The sequence below is a fragment of the Melanotaenia boesemani genome, chromosome 2 (assembly GCF_017639745.1).
Source record: "Melanotaenia boesemani isolate fMelBoe1 chromosome 2, fMelBoe1.pri, whole genome shotgun sequence".
Lineage (NCBI taxonomy): Eukaryota > Metazoa > Chordata > Actinopteri > Atheriniformes > Melanotaeniidae > Melanotaenia > Melanotaenia boesemani.
In genome coordinates, this window is record NC_055683.1 from 232,455 (window position 1) to 256,723 (window position 24,269).

The window sequence follows — 24,269 nt, forward strand, 5'->3', positions numbered from 1 at the left end:
CACCATTCAACCCTCACATACTCTGTCCTCCCACACACACACACCATCCTTCCACCATCCATCCTTCCACACACACACCATCCTTCCTCCCACACACTCACCATCCTTCCACCATACACTCTCCCACACCTACCCCATCCTCCCACACACACATCATCCCTCCACCACTCATCATCCTCCCAAACATACACCATCCTCCCTCCCATACACCATCCATCCTCCCGCACACACACCATCCTTCCACCATCCATCCTCCCACACACTCCCCCATCCCTGCACCATACATTCTCCCACACATACCCCATCCTCCCACACATCCATCATCCCTCCACCATTCATCCTCCCACACCCACACCACCCCCCCTCCCACACACCATGCATCCACCTCCACACACCCCACCCTCCCACACACCATCCCTCCACCACCCATCCCCCCCACACCCACACCCCTCTCCCACCCACACACCACCACCCCCAACACACACACACACAAACACCATCCCCCCACCACCATCCTCCCGCCACCCCACGCCAGCCAGGGAGACAGCCCCAGCCAGGAGGCGAGGAGACACGAGCCAGGCCCCCACCCCCCCACCCCGCCCCCCACTCCCCACCCCCAAAACAGCACCTTCCCCCCAGGGCCAGCAGCCAAAATCCCCCGGGACAGCCTGCCTACGCCCCGGGCCAACGCGACAGGCCACCCGGCCCGCCCCGCCCCCGGGCCATCCATGGAGACAGGGGCGCTTGAAGACCCCATCCCCCCTCCCTCCCCCACTAGTGATGGAATATATTATGTGCTGTTTGCAATTTAAAAAAAGAGGGTTAAAATTGGGGGGCAGTAACTGCATTGAGGAGGGGGCGGGGCCACCTGAGCAGTCCCACCCACCTGACCTCACATGTTCCACCCACCAAAACGTGTTTGTATGTTGCAAATGTTATTTGAATTTGAATGATTTCGGTTCCCATTGCGATTCCTCCATTTCAAATCCAATTCCTCTAAGAAGCAGAGCCAAAAAAGTTAACATGTTTTAAATGAGCTTGTCAAATACAGGGCACTGTATTATTTGTATTTTTGATGAAACTCTTTTTCAATTCACTGTTTTCTTGTAGTGCTTTTAGTTTTTCTATTGCTACTTTTAAGTTTAGTTGAATCGGAAAGTTAGATAATAGGCAGCTTTCTGGTTGTTATCTGTGGTAGATTTAAGAACATGTTGTACATGTCACTGTGTGGCCACTTGCACATTGTGGAGGAATGGTATAGATTTATCTATAGAATCCCAATCATACGTAGTACAAGCTTCAGCCCAACCATGGGTGATGCCATTGTTGTTTTGTGCGATTAGGGCATGCAGGCTAACAGAGAAGCAGGGGATTTGTGTTCGGGAGATGTGATTTGATATTTACTCACACTGGGATAAAGTTTAAAATTTGAGCAGATAAGATCTCCTAGATCTCCCAATTCTTTATGGATGGGAGTCCTATATGATCAAAACTTCAGTAGTTTCTAAACTGAGGTTTGTGTGGACAGAATTTTAATTGGCACAGAGAAGGAAGTAATTGAATGTTCCTGTGTAGAGTTGGACTTGAGACAAAAATGTTGTAAATCTGTTTCAGTTTGTCCCGGACTCTGGCATATATCTTGCTACAAACGGATGACAGGTCAGGATGAAACATCAGACCTCGATGAGTGTATTAGCTCTGGAAGCGAGTATGTACCGGACTCCGATTCAGGGGATTCTGATTCTGACTCAAGGTCACCCTCATCATCATTGCCTCATCAGTCAAAAATGCATTTGAGTCGAAGACTACAGCTACTGAGTGGCAACACATCCACTGTGTTGGACACAAGTATTCCAGATGAAGCTGGTACATCAAAATATTGTCCGGCTCCGGCTGATGACATAGACGATGCTGCCATTGACCCGGACTCGACCGCTGGACATATGGATGTCAGTGCTGATGAAACATCTGATTTAGCAGTTCCTGAACAAAACTCGTCAAATTGGAAAGTTAAGAAGAAATGCAGTTTGACTCCCACACATCCCAGCTTGACCAATAGAAACTTCTGTTTCGTTTGTGGCAAGCCACAAAGTAGACTGACTCGACACCTGAAAACCCACATGTCACACCCAGAAGTATCATATGCATTTTATCTGCCAGAGCACTCGAAGGAACGCAAAGTGTTATTTGAAAAAAATGAGAAATAAAGGAAATTTTAAACACAACTCAGCCATTCTTCAAGGTGAAATGGGTCAATTGAAAGTGAAGAGAAAGCCAAAAGCTGCTGCTGTGACTGGGAATTTTGTGCACTGTATGCACTGTATGGGTTTATATATCCGCAAAGAACTATGGCGACATGTGCGGCGATGTCCCTGTAGCCCACACAACAAGGATTCGGAGGAACCGACTGGGAGAACCAGAGTGCTGGTTATGGCTACGGCCCAGGAGACGGTGTTCAGCCAACACTTTTCAAGTGGAATGTGGAAGATTCTGAGCTCCATGAAGATGGATGAAACTGGTCTGGCTGTGAGAAATGACCTCTCCATTGTGCACTTTGCCCAGTCACTTTATAACAGACACGGACAAGACCCCACAAAACACGAGTATGTGCGACAGAAGCTTCGTGAAGTGGGAAGGCTGCTGGTCTGTCTGCGCAGTGACTTCTCAATACACAGCATGGAGGAAGCCATCAAGCCAAGTAACTTTGAGATGGTTGTTAAGGCAGTTCAGAAAGTTGCTGGCTTTGATGAAGAAAAGCTGTCCTATCGTACACCAAGCCTAGCTTTGAAACTGGGGCACACACTAAACAAGATCTGCGACATTGTTCACTGTCGAGCTCTGATGGCTGAGGATGACAGACTTGTTAAGTCAGCTGAAACATTCAGTAGACTGTACACCTCCAAGTGGTGCGAGCTGGTTTCCCACAGTGCTCTGAACACGCTGAGTAGTGTGAAGTATAATAAACCAGCAACACTGCCCTTCACAGAGGACGTTCGGACACTACACCTGTACCTGCAGAAGTCTGCAGATGCTGCTGTTAGCAGATTGATGGAGGAAGCCACACCCAAGACGTATGCTGAGCTAAGTAAAGTTATTTTAGCTCAAATCATTCTATTTAATCGGAGACGTGCTGGAGAAGTGTCAAAAATGCGTCTCAAAAGTTTTGAGGAACGAGACAGAACAAAGCTGCACCAAGATGTCGCCATGGCCCTGTCCAAACTGGAGCAGCAGCTGTGCAGCTACTTCACCAGAGTGGAAATTGTTGGGAAGAGAGAGAGGAAGGTGGTTGTTCTTCTTACACCGCGTATGGTGGATGCCCTGACACGACTGACAAGTAAAAGAAAGGAATGTGGTGTCTATAACAACAATGTTTTCCTGTTTGGAAGACCTCAAGCTCTGAGCCACTACAGAGGACAGGACTGCCTACGGATATATGGAAGCCAGTGTGGAGCAAAGCACCCCGAGCTCCTCAGGTCCACCCAGCTGAGAAAGCATGTCGCGACACTCTCTCAGATCCTGAATCTGAAAAACAATGAACTTGACCAAGTTGCTGATTTCCTTGGACATGATATCCGTGTCCATCGGGACTTCTATAGGTTGCCAGTCCCAACCATGCAGTTGGCCAAGATTTCTAAACTGCTTTTGTCTATGGAAAAAGGAGATCTTTCTGGCCTGCAGGGGAAATCACTGGATGAAATTGAGATTGAAGGTGAGTACAGATCAAACTAGGGTTGGGCATTCTTTAAATTTTAGTGATTCCAGTTTCTAATGATTCTTTATTCCAAATAATTTAGTGGCAGGGGCAAAAAAAGTTAAGTTTTCATGTTTTAAATTAAGAAAGATGAAATGATAAGGGGTGAACCAAAAGTCAGAAAGAAAAGATACACCAACACAGCCAATTGTTGCATCTGTCGAAAAAGTAAAGTGTTCCACTAGTTTTGTCCCATCTTTGAGTCATCAATCCACTGTGTCTGTTACTATTGTCTGATGATTCCCTTTGTCCAGATGAGATATCAGTCAGTGACTCTGAAGCTAAAGACAGTGGGAGTGACTCAGAAGACAGCAGCACAGAAGATAAGGGATCACAACTTGAAGACGTGGAAGATCTGGGTCAGTCCTCGGGCTGTCCTGTCAAGGAGCTATCACAGAACTCTGGGGACTCGGGTAAGTAATTTATTTGTACTGGGTATTCTCTCAGGATCTTGGGCAACAGCAGCTGGGTACAAGTCATTATAAATGAGTCCTATTTTGTTGTCATCAGAAATGCTGTCAGACATAACATCCACAGCAGGACAGACTATACCTCAATCTGAAGGTAAGACCAGTTTTTTGGTATTTGGATAATGCTAAGATTTGCAATGACTTTAAATTTCCAGAAGAATAATGTGAGAAGAAATAAGAGCAAATAAAGTGAAATGAACTGCATGAAACTTGACACAATGGCATATTTTAAATAATGAGGTGTTTATGCAATTGCCTGCTTAGCAACTCAACTCAACTCAACTCAACTTTATTTATATAGCCCTTTAAAACAACCACAGCTGAAACAAAGTGCTGTACATAAATGGACAAAGCAACACAAAGTACAAAATCAACCAGGAAATAAATAATATCATAAAATATAATAAAATAATTGTTAATTGTTTTAAAAACAGTTTTAAAACAATGAACAATTTTAAAAGAACAAATATAAACAAATAAAACCAATAATAAAACAAACCACTGCACATTAAAACAGGAACAGTCTCATACTGGGCTGAAAGCCAAAGAATAAAAATGGGTTTTAAGATGAGTTTTAAAAATAGACATAGGGTGGAACATTTATTTTTTATTTTATTTTTTTTAATAGCAACCTGAAATATTAGTTTTATATGTAGAATCGTTCAAATTTTTACACACGACTATGAAATCAATCTCAAATTCATTCAACAAAATTGTTTACTGCACCATCTCTGCCAAATCTATCTTACAGCACAGGACGAGTCCAAAGATGTGAACCTCCAGGTGACACCAACAGGTGTAGATTTGTACTGTCCTGTTCTGTCCTTTCACCAGCTGGTGATTTTTGTTTTCCTAGAAAGTGGAGTAGCAAATCAATTTTTAATTTTTCACTTTGAGTTCCCATTCAATATGAGACACACCTCTAACATCGCACCAATATTGGGACCAGTTCCTCTAGATTGGTAGAATGGGGTGCCGGCCCCCCTCTTTACAAACCAAGGGGACCAAGGGGTGTGTTCCAACTACAGAGGGCTCACACTCCTCAGCCCCCCTGTGAAGGTCTATTCAAGGTTCCTGGAGGATGGTCAAACAGATGCACTACATATCCAATAGCATTCTCTCACCTGCCTTGACTCTCATTTGAACGTCAGTTCATCTCATTCTTCATCCATAGGGTTCAATATGGCGTGGGTCCATCTTTCCAGCTATAACAGCTTCAACATTTCTGGAAAGGCTGTCCATAAGTTTTAGGAATGTGTTTATGGATTTTTTTTTTTTTTTTAAAAAAACCATTCTTCCATAAGAGCATTTGTGAGGTCACTGATGTCGAACCAGAAGGCCTGGCTCTGTCTAATTCATCCCAAAAGTGTTTTATTGGGTTGAGTTCAGCACTCTGCAGGCAAGTCTAGTGCATCCACACCAAACTCTCTCATCCAGGTCTTTATGGCCCTTGCTTTGTGCACTGGTGCACAGTCATGTTGGAAGAGGAGGGGTTCATCTCTAAACTTTTCCCACAAATCTTGGGAATATGGAATTGTCCAGAATCTCTTGGTACTCTGATGCTGCACAAAGGCCTTCTAATGGAAATGATGACTGATATGAATTAAATGATAGGTGGGTTATTTTTGGCATGTTGGTTTATTTTTTTTAATATATTTGCCTGGTGGCGGGCCTCCTTGGCCTGGCAGCTGGCAGGCCTGTACAATGGTAGGGTAAACACTGTCAGTGATATTAACATGGAAATTAACGAGCAGGTCTACATGTATTCCAAGGAAAATTATTATAAATTGGAAACTAATCAGTTTAAGCATGAATAGGTTTAGAAATCTTGTTCGGCTTGGGCGTGATGCTGCGGGGACAGGCTGGCCCTGCAACAAAGGGCAACACTCATTTGATTACGTTTTTAATTATTGTTTATTATTACTATTTCCTTAACTCTTATAATAGATTAGATTAGATAAACTTTATTGATCCCACGGACGGGGAAATTCACGTATTACAGCAGCAAGCAGAGAAAGTGAAAAAAGAAAGAATAAATAGATAAACTTAAGAATTAAATATAACACAATAAACATAAAAACAATAACAGTATAAGGTGACGGTATAAATGACTGTGTAAACGGTGTAAACAGACTACAACATGACGGCCTGATTCAGGTGTTACAGATTGTTGTAGAGTCTGACAGCAGTTGGGATGAAGGACCTGCGGAGCCTCTCTTTCTTACACCGTGGGTGTAGCAGTCTGCTGCTGAAGGAGCTGCTCAGGGACCCCACAGTGTAATGTAGGGGGTGAGAGGTGTTGCTCATGATGGATGTCAGTTTAGCTAACATCCTTCTCTCCCCCACTTCCTCTACGGAGTCCAGAGGACAATCCAGGACAGAGCTCGCTCTCCTGATCAGTTTATTGATCCTGCTCCTGTCCCTGTCTGTGCTGCTCCCTCTCCAGCAGACCACAGCATAGAATATGGCTGAGGCCACCACAGAGTCATAAAAAGTCCTGAGGAGAGTCCCACACACTCCGACGGACCTCAGTCTCCTCAGCAGGTGGAGGCGACTCTGTCCCTTCTTGTAGAGGGCGTGGGTGTTTGTAGACCAGTCCAGGTTGTTGTTTAGGTGAAGACCCAGGAATTTATAGTTCTCCACCACCTCTATGTCCGATCCCTGGATGTTCGCCTGTGCGAGAGAGGATGCTTTCCTCTGGAAGTCCACAATCATCTCCTTTGTCTTGCTGGTATTTAGCTGGAGCTGGTTACGCTCACTCCAGCTGACAAAGTCCCTGATGACGGTCCTGTACTCCAGATCGTCCCCCTCAGAAACACAGCCAACAACGACTGTGTCATCGGAGAACTTCTGGATGTGGCAGTGTGTGTTATTGTAAGTGAAGTCCGAAGTGTAGAGAGTGAAGAGGAAGGGAGAGAGCACCGTACCCTGAGGGGCACCTGTGCTGCAGAGCACCACATCAGACTCACAGTGCTGCAGCCTCACATGCTGTGGTCTGTTGGTGAGATATTCCTTAATCCATGCAGTCAGGTGTTGGTCTACTCCCATACCTTCCATCTTCACTCGTAGCAGTGAAGGCTGGATAGTATTAAAAGCGCTGGAGAAGTCGAAAAACATGAGTCTCACAGCACTTCCGCTGACCTCCAGGTGTTGCAGTGATCTGTGCAGCAGGTAAATCACGGCGTCGTCTACTCCAATCCCAGGCCGGTAGGCAAACTGCAGGGGGTCCAGCTGAGTGTCCACCAGGGGTCTTAGCTGTTTCAGAATGATCCTCTACATGGTCTTCATCATGTGAGAAGTCAAGGCAACAGGCCTGAAGTGGTTGGGCTCCTTTGGGCACCGTATCTTTGGTACCGGGACCACACAGGAGGTCTTCCACAGGGCCGGGACTTTCTCTAGGCTCAGGCTCAGATTGAACATGTGCCTGACCACACCACAGAGCTGTTCAGCACAGTCCTTGAGTAGTCTGGGACTGATGCCGTCTGGTCCTGGGGCCTTCCTTGCCTTGATCTTTTTAAGTTGACTTCTCACCTGATCGTTTGTTATGGAGAGGGGGGTGGAGGATAACTGAAGTGGTGATGTGGGGGTGTTGAGTGGTGAGAGTGTTAGAGGAGGGATAGAGGGGGGTGGTGAACTAGTTGGAAGGGGGGCAGTGGGCTGGTGGGCGTCAGATGTTGAGGGTGGCAGGTCGAGGAGAGGGGGGAGGAGGGCGGCTGACCAGAGGAGGTGTGAAGAGGTGGTAGTGGGGGTGGGGGTGGGAGAGGGAGGTGAGGCAGAATCAAATCTGTTGAAGAACAGATTTAATTCATCTGCCCAGTCCTTGTCCCCGCTGATTTGGTCTCTCCCCACTCCTTTTCCATGGCCTGCGATGTTCTGCAGTCCTCTCCAGACGTCCCTGGTGTTGTTCTGCTCCAGCTTCTTCTCCAGTTTCCTCCTGTAGGAATCCTTCCCCTTCCTGATTTTATATCGGAGCTCCCACTGAACTCTGCGCAGCTCCTCCTTGTCCCCCGAGTTAAAGACCCTTTTCTTCTCATTTAGTAGGGCCTTAATCTCAGAGGTTACCCAGGGTTTGTTATTGGGAAAAAACCACACCGACTTGGATGGCACAGTGTTTTCCATACAGAAATTTATGTAATCCGTGATGTAGTGGGTCATACTGTCAATGTCACTGCCATGGGGGCTGCAGAGTGCATCCCAATCTGTTGACTGGAAGCAGTCTCTGAGCCTAGCACTGCACTCCTCAGACCACTGTTTCACAGGCCTCTTCACAGGGGGTTGTTTATTCACCACCGGGGTGTAGTCTGTGACGAGGTGTACGAGACTGTGATCTGAGCGACCCAGCGGGGGGAGGGGGGATGAGGTGTATGCATCCTTAATAGGCTCTTTCCGACTGTAGGAACCTTTTGCAGTTCCTATAACCTTTTCAGGAACCAGGCCGTTTTTTCGCGCATTCCGACAAATAGGAACTAGGGACCAAAGCCCCCAGTTCCTATAACCATTTTAGCTCCTGCTCCGAGGCAGGGTCTGAACGGGGTTCTATAGGAACCCTCATGACGTAGGTGTTTGGTGACTGGTAGCTACGCCCCTTGTCAGATTTCCGCATTTTGTGTCCCCGCCACATTTAAAAAACACGGTTGCACATACGGACAAAAACAACAACAGAGCAAGCGATAAATGGACCGACGAGGAGGTCGAAGCTCTTCTGACCGTCTATAGACGGTCAGAAGAGCCACAGAGGATTTTCAGAGAGGTTTTGAAGGTTCTCAGCAAAATATAAAAATATTCCTGACGATCAGCTCTCAGTCAGAGAACGCGGGATAATGCGAAGCAGCGCACGTAGAAAACTCACACAAGACTACAAATAAATTAAAGACCACGACAGCCGGAGCGGGACAAACCGAAAAAACAGTAAATTGGACAGCTTGTACCACCGACATGTCTGCTCAGGCAACGCCGCAGCAAATGACTCCTGCGTGCGGCAGGAAAAGCCAGTGTGATATACAGCATATACTCACATGTAAATAGTTATTTTTGCTCTGCTGTATTCATTATAAAAAAATAAATGACTTTGTGTCTGAAGTATTCAGTTTGTGTCTGTTAGATGTGCTTTGGCCACATCTATAAAATATTAGCTAATAAAAATTAGCTAATAAAAATACTGAGTAGTTTTTAACTTATCACAGCTATGAAATATTAAAATAAATAAATATTTAAATAATCCATCTTTGGACGCTACATTTTAAGTCTTATCCTGGGTGTAAATTACGTCAGTTTATCAACTTTATAATATGCTCCATATCACAGAACGAAGTTTATCATGTTTAACCAAGATCTGGCATCAAATACTTGTGGACACAAATTACACACCTGTAAACATTTCACCACCCTTTTTATATTTTTACCTTCATATACGCTAAATCTGTGTGACTATGTCCTCATAATTCTAAACCATAAGTCAGTCACAACCAACCCTTCAGTGACGGATTTCTCCCCCACCTTCTACTGATGATTCCATAAAACACACAAAGCTTAATAGCAGATGATGAGATCTTTATTTTACACATAACACAAAAAAATAAAAAATGAAATGATGCATTTTCTATGGAACATTTTCTCTTTAAATGTGTACATCATGTATACATGTATGTTCTGTCTGTCCAACTTCCAGAACATAATGCTTATTATTAAGAGGTGTGTTGTGATTAGCTGGAAGGCAGGAGGTAAAGCATCCAGGCTGTTCTCCATCTCCTTCAGTATCTGCAGCAGGTGGTTGTGTCCATCCTCTCCAGTGCAGCTTCAGGCAGCCACAGATGTATTGAAATGTCTCCCTGGACATACAGAAATTCTCTATCCACTGCTCATCGGTAAAATTGAGAACAACCTTTTCCCACTAGTTATCAGCTTTGCTCCGGACCAGCCGGACGGTGAGGAGGTTCAGTGAGCTGCAGCAACGTCTGAAACGCAGAACACGAGTTACAATAAACCCGCCGTCTGAAATATTTACTTATTATAATCTGCTCAACACAGACAGTAGAAAACCGTCTGAAACGTTTACTTATAAGACACGTATACAATCGGCGCATGTTTAATAAGTTAAACTTACACGTTGTCTCCTTTGTCTGCGGCGGATCTTCTGCCGCTGGATTCTTCATCTTCTGACTTTCAGGATCCTTCCAGCCTCGACGTGAGATGCCTGGTTGTATCGTCCATCAGTAACATCTCCATCAAGCAGAGCATGAACACTATGATCTCTTCGTTCTCCATATTAGCTTGCCGTGTTGTTTTGTTTTTAGCGGGTTTTGTTTTGTTGTTATGTGGCGCTAAAGTCACACGCCACTGTCGCAGACGTATGCGTCACATCGGTCCCGCTACCGCCCCCAACTCATGTGCGAATGCAGCATGAAACAGTTCCCCTGGAGAAGGTAGTTCTTAGAACTAGGACAGTTATTAGAACTGCGTTCTTAGAACTTCTCTGTCGGAATGCGCCTAATGTTTGCATAAACAAGGTCCAAAGTTTTATTGCCTCTAGTGTGGCATTTCACATTCTGGGTGAAGGTGGGAAGAGCAGAGGACAGGGAAGCATGGTTGAAGTCACCGGAGATTAGGAGGAGGGACTGGGGATGCTGGTTTAGAAGATTGGAGACGATGGCTTGGATCAGATCTGTAGCTGCAGCAGTGACCGCTGAGGGGGGGATGTACACTGTCACCGCAATAACATGTGAAACCTCCCTCGGGAGGTAGTATGGCCGCATACTAACAGCTAACAGTTCCACGTCTCTGGTGCAGAGTTGCTCCTTTACAGTTAAATGTCCAGGGTGGCACCATCTGTTGTTCACAAACACAGCGATCCCCCCTCCCTTCTTCTTACCGCTCTCCGCTGCGTTCCTGTCCGCACGAACCAGCTGGAATCCGTCCAGGGTGACGTGAGAGTCTGGAGAAAGTTTACTCAACCACGTCTCAGTTAAACACATGAGGCTGCACTCACGGTACTCCCTCTGCAGCCGGGTCAGCGCCGTTAGCTCTTCCATCTTGTTGGGGAGAGATCTTACATTCCCCATGATGACAGACGGTAAACAAGGCTTGTACCGTCTTTTCCGTTCCCTGCGCTTAACTCCCGATCTACAGCCTCGTTTCCTCCTCCGTAACTCCTTGGGGATCTCCGGCCTCTCCAGGGTGTGTGTCGCAGGGCTAACAGCTGATCCCGGGAGTAAACAATGGAGCCGTGGTTGAGTGTGTATCCCACAGCTACACCAAAAAGTTCCGATAATAGCAAGGCGCAAGCTACAAAAGTAAAGAAGTGGGCCTCCATAGCTTCACCCTCACATAAAGTGCCGATGTGACGTAAAATAAGTGATAAAAATAGAATAGAAACACACTAAAAAAGATCGGAAAGTAGCTGCTGTAACAAGTCGCCACTCACGCGGCGCCTGCGTTAATTGTTAATTAATTGTTAAATGTTAATTAATTTTAGCTAATTTTCTTTTTCCCTCTTGCATTTCTTTCAGGAAAAAATGCTGACCAAGAGCATGAAGCAAGAAGACTCCCAAAGAGAATGTGGTCAAAAGCTGAGGTTGCTGCAGTGATGCGACATTTTGGAAATCACATTTCCAAAGGAAAACTTGCCTCCAAAGCTGAATGCAGCCAGTGCAAGGAGGCAGAAGACCCTGTGTTGTCACAAAGAACAGTACAGAATATACGAGACTTTGTGAGAAACCGAATAACCACAACCAAGAGGGAATCCAGAAGAAAACTTTAGATCCTTTGATGCTAGAAATGTAGATCGTTCCAATCACTTTTTTTTTTAAGTCCCATCTGCTTTTATTTCTTCTATTATTGCAGCATAACTGAGTATGGGCCATTTACCTGGTTTTACCCCAGTTTAGCAGTGTTGTTAAACACGGTTTTTCATATTTTCAAAACACCCGGCTGTTGTTGAGCCATTTTTTGGTTTAAGTCTGCACCTAGGAGTTTAAAGGCATATTCCACCCCTGGCTGAAATTTAGCCCCCCTCCGCAGTTCCCTGAGTTGGAGTAGTGGGCAGAAGTGTTTCTGGCATTGTCTGAATAGTTCCCCTATCTGAATGCCGCCTACTCAGTCCTTCAATGTGAAATCGCAATTTCACCGAGTGGTGGAATATGACACTAAGGAGCTGATGTTCAAAATAAAAGAACACTTTCGTCATCTATTCATGCAGTCAGGTTTCTTCATTGTTTGTTGCTGTCGCAGTGACTTCATTGCCTACTTCACCTCACCTTCACCTCATACATTGATGCTTAATACTATTTTGTGTTTGTGCTTTTGTCATACAAAAAGACTTCAGTGGATGAAAATTTTATTTAAATTATTATACTTTATCCCAACAGGGAAGTTGAGGTTCTGCATTTGATCCATTTCTGGAGGAACACTAGCACAGAGCATCTCTAGACCAGAGTCTAAATATGACCTGAACCAGTTAAGGACCGCTCCAGAAAGTCCAACCCAGTTTTCCAGCCTGTGCAACAGGATTTTGTGATCTACAGTATCAAACGCAGCAAGTAGGTGGGATTTAAGGACCTTGCTGAAGGGCCCACAGTAGTTCACCCAAGTACCGTGCCAGGGGATCGAACCCAGGGTTCCCACATAAAAGCCCACCGAATTACCACTGGCCTACCCACTCCCCTATCTCAGAATAATGTAGTTTGTTTGTGTCCCCCGAATACATGTTAGTGTCTGGCAGTGTAATGCCTGGTAGTGTATTTATGTTAATTTGGGGGTGTTGGGGGTGTGGCTTCCTTGTCCCTTTAAAGTCGGTATAAACCTATTGTGTCTCCATAAACCACAATTCAAAAGTCACCATAGACCACCATAAAGTCAGGTCTGGTATCTCAGGCTGTGTAGCTTCTTTTTGAAAGCTGAAGTGTGCTAAAATTTTTTTCAATTTTTTTGCTGTGGTTTAGCCAGAGTCCCATCCCTCTAGAGTCAAAGGAAAGGTGTGTCAGTGTAATCCACCAACATACCGGTTTTTGGATTTTGTCAGTCTAAACCACATAAACCAGTATGTGTGTGTGTGTGTGTGTGTGTGTGTGTTATTTTTTCACTTTTATTGTTTTTGCTAATCCCAAGACAAATTCATTGTATGTGCGAAATTACTTGGCAATAAAGACCTATTCTGATTTTGAAATTGTTTATTAGTCAGAGTTGCTGAGTAAAAATAAGAAAATGACTTGAAGTAGCCATGAAGTCGACTTCAGTCATCAACATGCTGACAGTCATTGAGTTGTCCAGTGGGTTTATTTACTAAGAGATAATTCTTCTTTTTTTATTTCTCCTGTGAGCAAGTACCTGGTCACTGTTATGCTACATTCATGATATGTCTTTTTGATTTGGTTATCATTTAAGAACTCTTGATGACTAGCAATTCTGTTTTTGTTTTTTATTATTTATTTATTTTTTTTTTTTTTATAAAAGTTTGAGGAGATTTTCTGGTGTGTTTATGTACAAGTGTAACAGTTTGTTGTCTGGTGATGTTGTGGATTGAGGGTCGTTGATTCTGTCTGTGATGTTTTTGTCTCCTTTCTTCTTTCCTTTTTGCTTCTCTTTGCTGTCTTCCTTCTTTTTCTGTCCCTCCGGTCAGGTCCAGTAAGATTACATAGATTCCGCGATTCAAAGTAAATAAATAAATGAATCAGATTATGAAGAGGAGCCTTACCTATAAGCCTCCCCTTGGCAGAGCAAATTTGTTCAGGATGATACATCAACCAGATTATCATTTTGCTGCTATGATGTACAGGACAAGTTAAAAAAACAAAAAAAAAAACTGTGTCATCATCAACTTTGTGTAGAATATTAAAAAGTACAATGCTACAAATGCTACTATGGTGGACAGTTAAGAAAAATTGAAAATATGGTTTGTTACATATTTTTGGAGAAACAATAAATCTTATTCCAAAATCATTAAAAAAATGGCAAAAAATGTGATCTTTAAGTTATTAATACTGTTTTAGACTAAACATATCCTTGACCTTAAATGCATCTCAGTGATGACAGTGGAACAACAATGCTTAGTTTCCTCCCTAATTCTTGAAAACTTAACCTTAGTCTTGGTATCACAATGGCCAAAGATTCTTTTCAGTGGAGGTATGTTAAGTTATTAGTCCTAGCTGGGAAGTTTGTTCTCTGCGTGTAACCCATAGTGTTGTTTATGTTCTATTTTTCTTTTTTATATAATTCATTGTTTTTACACCATCACCCCAAAACAAATTAATTTTTTGTGCAAACTTGTTTGGCAATAAAGACACATTCTTATTCTGAAACAGTTTATTTCGCTGAGATGCTGAATAAAAATAAGTATCCAGTCAACAACCAAGTAATCAGCTTTGTTTGTTAGAAGATAAAAAGCTCCTGCTTAAACAATTGAAAATAAAATATACAGAACATAAACTGTATAGCAAGGGGATCAAGTATTAAATGATATTCAATGAGACCAGTAAGTAAATTAAATCTAGGAGATATACATAAACATATATGAAAAATCGAGGTGTGCATATGCATATACATTTATACATTTAACCATCAGTTAAAGTAAAGTGAGGAAAGAGTCATCTCAATGAAATAAGAATTTTCTCAAAGTAAACTTAGTTTTTAAGGCTTTTGAGTTCTTAAGACCACTGAGGTTGGAGCTGTATTGAAAAAGATCTTGTAGAAACTGTGAAGTTCGGCTTGCTGTCAGCCATTTTCCTTTTATGAATGTGAAATTTCCCTGAGCAACTACTAACAGCAGGTCGCCGCTCACTCTCCTGTGAGTTCCTGCTCAACTGTCGCACATCGTATGACGTCATCGATCAGCGCCAATGTAGTTCTGCGCTGCGCTTCTCTTTATTGTCGTGTTTTCAATTACAGTTCACGTCAATAAATTGTAAAAGTATTCTTCGGACAAAGCAAACGACTCTTCTTCGTCCAGACTCAGAGGACAGGGAGATAAGTGTCGATGCCAACGGACGATTAATACTTTAATTCTCACATTTGGCGCCTAGCTGGAGCCAGTAGCAGAGCCTGCCGCTCAGTCACATCAGACATTATATGGAAGTAAGTTGATACTCATTTTTTTAGGCCTTTCAATTGTTTACGTTGTTATAGATAGTGAGTTACTTAAGTTTAGCTTCCCAGACAAACTTACTGTTATACCCATGTCCGTGAAACTGCAGTAACTTTATTTGAAACTACGATGTTTCGCTAGCTTTTATGGGTTCATTCATCGACCATTGGCCATTGTTGCGACACGGCCACGTGATCGCCATCTTGGTCATGGCAAGTAAGCTCCTCATTAAATGAAAACAAGTGAACGGTTGTTTCATTTAAACGGGGTTAAATATAAAACGTTTGTACATTTTTGTGTGTGTGTTTTAATATTTATTTTATGGTTGAATCAGTTAAAACTGTTTCTTAATTGTTCAATAACCACTGTGTCTGTCAGTGCTTATTGGGATTAAAGTAAGTTAAAAACATAAGGGGTGGACAAAATTACTGTCAAAAGTAAAGGTAAAACCGGGAGTAAATTTGGGTGGCTTCTTTTTTTTTTTTTTTTTTTTTCATTGTAACACAATAGATATCTATATTATAATTCTCTGGTTTAAAAGGTGTCCCTATATAAAGTAGTAAAGCCTAATTTGTTGTACATCAATACATCCATATTTTTTATTATAATGTAGATAAAAATGGCACAGAATGTAGATTTTACTCAGTATTTTGATAGTCATTGTCATTTTAAAACCCCAAACAACAAAAACTAACACGATCACAGACTGAGACCTGCATTTGTAACTAGAAGAGACTAATGATGGAATTAAGCTTTGTTCAAATCCTGCATATTTACATTATAAATGTATATTAATATACATTGTGCCTTTTTAAGAAAAAATAAACTCAAAATCAATAGTAGAAACAAACGTTCCCGATCCCATGCTAACGCTGCAGGTCAGTGGAGAAATAGGATTTACATGCTTTGGTTTCTGTAAGGATTTTGTTCTAATTTTCACAATCAATACCTGAAATGTTGCACAACATATCTGAACATGTTTCAGGGCATTGTGCAGTGTACACCAAGACATGGACAAGATGATGGCGAAACTGGACGTGACTAAAGCGCTGGAGAACTGGAGGTCAACTGGTGGTGGTAGCAGTAACAGAGGAGCAGTGGAACCACACACTTCACAGCATTTTCCTACAGCCAATCTGTAAGCTGTTTACTAAACCTTCTTGTTATTGTTGTTGCTTATATGGGAAAATATTGCATGTTCACTGGTGAGTTATCAGTCTGAAGTTCCCTTAGATAAAATGTGTCCACAACCACACAGAAACAACTTATTTTAGAATTATTAACCCCTATAATGAGGTGTAGATTTATTTATTGATCTTCTTACTCTTTTTACAGAAAGTTTCTAGAACTGTCAGCATGATGATCGCGAGGAGACCAGAATGCCTGTACACCCTGAGGTGGTTGGATATGTACACACCAAAAACACTATTTTAAGCAGCTCAATACAACTATGCTTGGTAGAGAAAACTGTTACTTGGTAAAATGTTTTCTGTATGTTGTGCTATGAGCAGTATGTATCTAAGTGTGTGTGTATAAATATATAGCTTACAGGTAGTACAGAATCAATACAGTACAGAATGCAAGTATGACGGCTACGTCCCACAATGCACCGCGTGGGATGACGTGCTTCCCCAAGTTCACTTAATTGTTTGATCAACACCATCTTGTCCTTTTTGACTTTTGTTGACAGGAGTGAAATTAATGTTCATGTAAAGAAAATGTTTTTCTGAAGTGGTTTAAACAATAAGGGACTAAAGATGGAAATTAGCTTTGCTAAAGTCATTCATAATTACATTATAAATGTATATTAATATGCAAAAAAAAAATCTATGGAAACAATCCTTGTTCCCTTCAGTGACTTAGAAACATGGGATTCATATGCTTTGATTTCTGCAATGATGTTCCAATGTTTACAATCAAAAACTGACATGTAGGAAAACACACTTGTAAATGTTTCAGGGTGTGTGCAGTGCACACCTGAAAGTTGGCAAGGTGATGGAGGAACTGGTTGAACGGACTGAAGCTGTGGAGAACAGACTGGCTGCAGGAGCAGTAACATCAGCGACTCTGCAGCAGATTCCTACAACCCATCTGTAAGTTACTCACTAAGCCTTTATTGTTGTTTTCATAGATGTGAGTAAAACAGATTTAACGTGCATCTTCATACACTGTTACTACGGTTACAACCTGGGATCCACCCCCACCTGGAGGCTTTAAACATTCAGAACCGCTGTGATAAATATCCACACATTGTCCCTATTTTAGAAAAAATGGTAAGGCTGTATGTTAAACTTTATGGAGTCACTGCCTTAGTCAAAATATGTCTGCAAACACAGGCACAAACAAAAAACAGCTGTACAAGCCACTGTAATGTGGTATTTCAAAAGTTTGTCAAAATATTTTTCTCACATGATCTAAATTATATCTGTTTGTGATATTGGCTGTTTTAGCGTGAGGTAAAAAGGATCCACAGGAGTCTGGAGGACAGGCACAAATACAGAGGAAATGAGAGGTAAGACATCTAATACCATTTAGTAGTCTGTAAGTTGATTACAAGATATGTATTTTTCTATGCAGCATCACCTTGAGTGGTTACATATTCATCAGATCACAGAATAGTGATGCTTTAGTCCATCTTAAATTGACTCAGATAAAAAAAAAATAATGGCACTTTGATTTTACATAGTCACCAACGAATTTTCAGAGTAGATTTAGTATTTGTCATGTTTCATGTTGCTTTGTTGTGTTTTCTGTGATGTAATCTGCAGGTTCACTTCTGAGCACAACTCCGGTGGCACAAATTCAATGTTGTGGACAATTGCAGATGAAGAGGAATGTGACACCTCTTTGATCAGAAGTAAGTTATCACTCTAAAACTTGTTTAAGGTTACTTCTAAAAATAATGCTTATCTCTCCAAAGAAAGACAATTTGTTGAAAAGATCTTTCACATATTAATGTGTCACTTTTTGTGTTTGTTGGAGCAACAGATACTTTGAGAACATCAGGAGGGAATCCGAGTAATCAGAAGACAAAGTGGAAGAGGATCGGAGGGCCAAAGCTCTCAACAACCGAAGACATAGAGTGAGTTGAATCACTTATAGAGTTGTTTATTTTTAAGATCCTTTACAATGCATCGGATTTGTGATTTGCTTTTGTATCACATTACATTGTTGTAGTCAGCAGTTTTATCTCTGGATACAACAGCTGAAATGTGTTGTATGAACTGTGCATAAAGATGAACTCTCTTGCAGTGCAAAGGCAGCAAAAATCTTTCATTGTGTTAATTTTTTAATGTATATATTTAAAATGTTCTCATTGACCTATAAATGTCATTCTCCATTGAGAGTAATATCTAATGTTTTCTGTTAAAGCTTTTCAATTCACGCCGATCTGCTGCTCGCTCATCCTAACCAATGAGGAGTACAGATACCTGGAACGGGCACCTGCATGCATGATGAGCGACGAGGAGACGGACACTGAAGACAAAGACGTGTGGAAAGCATATCCACCTGAATGGAGGGCAGCAAGACTCACGGACATGTTAGAAAGGTGTCAGCACCACCTCGTTGACCTACAAAAGATGTCCTCCAGGATGGTGCACCGGAGAGTGCCCAGTGGTGTATATAGCCAGAGGCAGCCGCTGAGAGGAATCTGATTCATTTATTTGAAATAAAACTGTGTGCTTTAATTAAGAAAAAAAGAAAAACATTGGTCTGTTTTTCATGTCTGACATGTTTTCATTCAGCTATGCAGTTTTGTAGATGCACCTGATTTAATATACTGCTTCATTCTATTCTGTTCCCACTGTTCAGTTAATAATGCTGATATTCTTTATACAGTTTAATCTGACAATGTAATTTCATAAATGCTTGCTGAAAAAGTAATGTGTAACTTGGTCAAATGATTTGTACAACATGATGATGGTACACAAACCAAGATTAAAGACTGTCACATTATAACTATGATTGTGATGTTTGAAACTGACTGGGTGATTTTAATGCCTGCTAAGATCTTAAAAGATAAGAACTTAGTACTTTTACATGAAAGGTTACATGCCAAACCATATAATTAATGAAGAGAACAATTAAATCAGACATATTGCATAAATGAAAAATCCTCGAATATCCCGCAGGCATCCGTCACGGATGTTCGACGTATTTCCCGTGATCTGTGAACATGATCTGCCAATGATGCGGTCAGTATCCGAGGCGATCTAAAATTGGATCCGCGAGGGATCACATGAACACGCATCTTGTGGATACCTCGCGGGTGAAAATCCGGGTTTTTGGATCTTTAGTGGTCCGGATCCGGAGGGATCTAAAAATAGGATCCGTGAGGGATGCGGCAGGGATTTCCCCGTATCTTGTCCGTATTTGCGACAGTTACGGACAGAGAGCGGTATTGGATAGCTCTGTATCTTGGTACTTTTCGTCCAGTGTTATTTCTTTTATTGACTTTAATAAAGCCTTTGATCTATCTATTATGGTGGTTTATTCAGTTTATTAACTTTAACAAAGACTTAGATCTATCTGTTATGGTGGTGTTAGTCCTTCCTTGACTTTAATAAAGGCTTTGATCTATCTATTAGGGTGGTGTATTCAGTTTATTAACTTTAACAAAGCCTTAGATCTATCTGTTATGGTGGTGTTAGGCCTTTCTTGACTTTAATAAAGGCTTTGATCTATCTGTTATGGTGGTTTATTCAGTTTATTAACTTTAACAAAGCCTTTGATATATCTATTATGGTGGCTTTGTTTCTTTTCTTGACTTAAATGAAGCCTTTGACCTATCTATTATGGTGGCTTTATTCAGTTTATTACCCTTAATAAAGCCTTTGATCTATCTGTTATGGTGGTGTTTTGTTTTTTCTTGACTTTAACAAAGCCTTTGATCTCTTTATTATTTTGGCCTCATTTCTTTTCTTCGCTTTAATACAGCCTTTGATCTATCTATTATGGTGGTTTATGCAGTTTATTAACATTAATAAAGCCTTTGATCTCTCTGTTATTTTGGCTTTATTTCTTCTCTGGACTTTAATAAAGCCTTTGATCTATTTATTATGGTGGCTTTATTCAGTTTATTAACTTTAATAAAGCTTTTGATCTATCTGTTATGGTGGTGTTTTATCCTGTCTTGACTTTAATAAAGCCATTGATCTATCTATTATGGTGGCTTTATTTCTTTTGTTGACTTTAATAAAGCCTTTGATCTATCTCTTATGGTGGTGTTAGACCTTTCTTGACTTTAATAAAGCCTTTGATCTATCTATTATCGTGGTTATGCAGTTTATTAACATTAATAAAGCCTTTGATCTATCTGTTATGGTGGTTTTTCATTATTTCTTGACTGTAATAAAGCCTTGATCTATCTGTCATGGTGGTTTTTCGTCATTTCTTGACTGTAATAAAGCCTTTGATCTATCTGTTATGGTGGTGTTTCATCCTTTCTGGACTTTAACAAAGCCTTTCCTCTATCTGTTATGGTGTTTTATGCAGTTTATTAATATTAATAAAGCCTTAGATCTGTCTGTTATGCTGGTGTTTTGTCCTTTCTGGACTTTAACAAAGCCTTTGATCTCTCTGTTATGGTGGCTTTATTTATTTTCTTGACTTTAATAAAGCCTTTGATCTATCTGTTATGGTTGTGTTTTGTCCTTTTTGACTTTAATAACGGCTTTGATATATCTATTATGGTGGTTTATTCATTTTAAGAACGTTAACAAAGCCTTTGATCTATCTGTTATAGTGGTTTTTCCTCATTTACTGACTTTAATAAAGCCTTTGATCTATCTTTTATGGTGTTGTTTTGTCATCTCTTGACTTTGATTAAGCCTTTGATGAATCTGTTAATATGGCTTTATATCATTTATTGACTTTAATAAAGCTTTTGATCTATCTGTTATGGTGGTGTTTTATCCTTTCTGTACTTTAACAAAGCCTTTAATCTGTCTATTATGGTGGTTTATGCAGTTTATTAACATTAATAAAGCCTTTGATCTAGCTGTTACGGTGGTGTTTTGTCATTTCTTGACTTTAATAAAGCCCTTGATCAATCTGTTAAGATGGCTGTATATTATTTGTTGACTTTAATAAAGCCTTTGATCTATCTATTATCGTGGTTTATGCAGTTTATTAACTTTAATAAAGCCTTTAATCTATCTGTTATGGTGGTGTTTTATCCTGTCTTGACTTTAATAAAGCCTTTCATCTATCTATAATGGTGGTTTATTCAGTTTATTAACTTTAATAAAGCCTTTGATCTATCTGTTATTGTGGTGTTTTGTCATTTCTTGACTTTAATAAAGCCTTTGATCAATCTGTTAAGGTCGCTTTATATCATTTGTTGACTTTAATAAAGCCTTTGTTCTATCTATTATGGAGGTTTATGCAGTTTATTAACATTAATAAAGCCTTTGATCTATCTGTTAAGGTGGCTTTATATGATTTGTTGACTTTAATAAAGCCTTTGATCCATCTAATATGGTGGTGTTTTATACTGTCTTGACTTTAATAAAACCTTTGTTCTATCTATTATGGTGGTTTATGCAGTTTATTAACTTTAATAAAGCCTTTGATCTATCTGTTATGGTGGTGTTTTATGCTGACTTGACTTTAATAAAACATTTGATCTATCTATTATGGTGGTTTATGCAGTATATTAACATTAATAAAACCTTTGATCTATCTGTTATGGTGGTTTAATTTCTTTTCTTGACTTTAATAAAGGCTTTGATCTAATGATTATGGAGGTTTATTCAGTTTATTAACTTTAATAAAGCCTTTGATCTATCTGTTTTGGTGGTGTTTTGTCATTTCTTGACTTTAAGAAAGCCTTTGATCAATCTGTTAAGGTGGCTTTTTATCATTTGTTGACTTTAATAAAGCCTTTGTTCTATCTGTTTTGGTGGTGTTATTCCTTTCTTGACTTTGACAAAGGCTTTGGTCTATCTATTATGGTGGCTTTGTTTAATTTCTTGGCTTTAATAAAGCCTTTGATCTAATTATCATGGTGGTTTTGTTTTTTTTCTTGACTTTAATAAAGCCTTTGATGTATATGTTATGGTGGTGTTTTGTCCTTTCTGGACTTTAACAAAAGCCTTTGATCTAATTATCATGGTGGTTTTGTTTTATTTCTTGACTTTAATAAAGCCTTTGATGTATCTACTATGGTGGTTTTTTCAGTTCATTAACTTTAATAAAGCCGTTGATCTATCCGCTATGGTGGTTTTTCGTCAGTTCTTGTCTTCAATAAAGCCTTTGATCTATCTGTTATGGTGGTTCTAGTCCTTCCTTGACTTTAATAAAGGCTTTGATCTATTATGGTGGTTTTTTCAGTTCATTAACTTTGATAAAGCATTTGATCTATCTGTTATGGCGGTATTTTGTCCTTTCTGTACTTTAACAAAGCCTTTGATCTATCTATTATGGTGGCTTTGTTTCATTTCTTGACTTTAACAAAGCCTTTAAACTATCTATTATGGTGGCTATGTTTCATTTCTTGACTTTAATGAAGCCTTTGATCTATCTTTTATTGTGGCTTTGTTTCATTTCTTGACTTTAATAAAGCATTTGATCTATCTATTATGGTGGTTTCTTCAGTTTATTAACTTTAAAAAAGCCTTTGATCTATCTGTTATGGTTGTGTTTGTCCTTTCTGGACTGTAATAAAGCCTTTGATCTATCTATAATGGTGGCTTTGTCTCATTTCTTGACTTTAATAGAGCCTTTGATCTATCTGTTATGGTGTTTTATGCAGTTTATTAACATTAATAAAGCCTTTGATCTCTTTGTTATTTTGGCTTTATTTCTTCTCTGGACTTTAATAAAGCCTTTGATCTATTTATTATGGTGGCTTTATTCAGTTTATTAACTTTAATAAAGCTTTTGATCTATCTGTTATGGTGGTGTTTTGTCGTGTCTTGACTTTAATGAAGCCATTGATCTATCTATTATGTTGGTTTATTCAGTTTATTCACTTTAATAAAGCCTTTGATCTATCTGTTATGCTGGTGTTTTGTCCTTTCTTGACTTTAATAAAGTCTTTGATCTATTTATTATGGTGGCTTTGTTTCATTTCTTGACTTTAATAAAGCCTTTGATCTATCTATTATGGTGGCTTTGTTTCATTTCCTGACTTTCATAAAGCCTTTGATCTATCTGTTATGGTGGTGTTTTGTCCATTCTTCACTTTAATGAAGGCTTTGATCTATCTATCATGGTGGTTTATTCAATTTATTCACTTTAATAAAGCCTTTGATCTATCTGTTATGCTGGCTTTGTTTTATTTCTTGACTTTAATGAAGCCTTTGATCTATCTGTTATGGTGGTGTTTTGTCCTTTCTTGACTTTAACAAAGACTTTGATCTATCTATTATGGTGATTTTGTTTTATTTCTTGACTTTAATGAAGCATTTGATCTATCTATTATGGTGGTGTTTTGTCCTTTCTTGACTTTAATAAAGCCTTTTATATATCTATTATGGTGGTATTTTGTCCTTTCTTGACTTTAATAAAGCCTTTAATCTATCTATTGTGGTGTCTTTGTTTCATTTCTTGACTTTAATAAAGCCTTTGATCTATCTATGATGGTGGCGTAGTTTCATTTCTCGACTTTAATAAAGCCTTTGATCTATCTGTTATGGTGGTGTTTTGTCCTTTCTTGACTTTAATAAAGCCATTGATCTATCTGTTATGGTGGCTTTGCTTCATTTCTTGACTTTAATGAAGCCTTTGATCTATCTGTCATGGTTTTGTTTCTTCCTTTCTTGACTTTAATAAAGGCTTTGATCTATCTATTATGGTGGTTTATTCAGATTATTAAATTTAATAAAGCCTTTGATCTATCTGTTATGGTGGTGTTTTGTCCTTTCTTCACTTTATTAAAGCCTTTGATCTATCTATTATGGTGGCTTTATTTTATTTCTTGACTTTAATAAAGCCTTTGATATATCTATTATGGTGGTGTTTTGTCCTT

At 40.1% G+C, this 24,269-nt stretch overlaps 2 long non-coding RNA genes across 2 annotated transcripts; both read left to right on the forward strand.

The window, feature by feature from the left end:
• Positions 1–4,077: 4,077 nt before the first annotated feature.
• Positions 4,078–4,316, forward strand: LOC121650386. The gene is made up of 2 exons (XR_006012260.1): positions 4,078–4,164; positions 4,262–4,316. It is a non-coding gene; the product is annotated as an uncharacterized LOC121650386 (long non-coding RNA).
• A 12,340-nt stretch (positions 4,317–16,656) lies between these two features.
• On the forward strand, positions 16,657–18,306 carry LOC121650342. Its single transcript, XR_006012245.1, has 5 exons — positions 16,657–16,692; positions 17,255–17,388; positions 17,746–17,807; positions 18,064–18,152; positions 18,278–18,306. It is a non-coding gene; the product is annotated as an uncharacterized LOC121650342 (long non-coding RNA).
• The last annotated feature ends 5,963 nt before the right edge of the window (positions 18,307–24,269 follow it).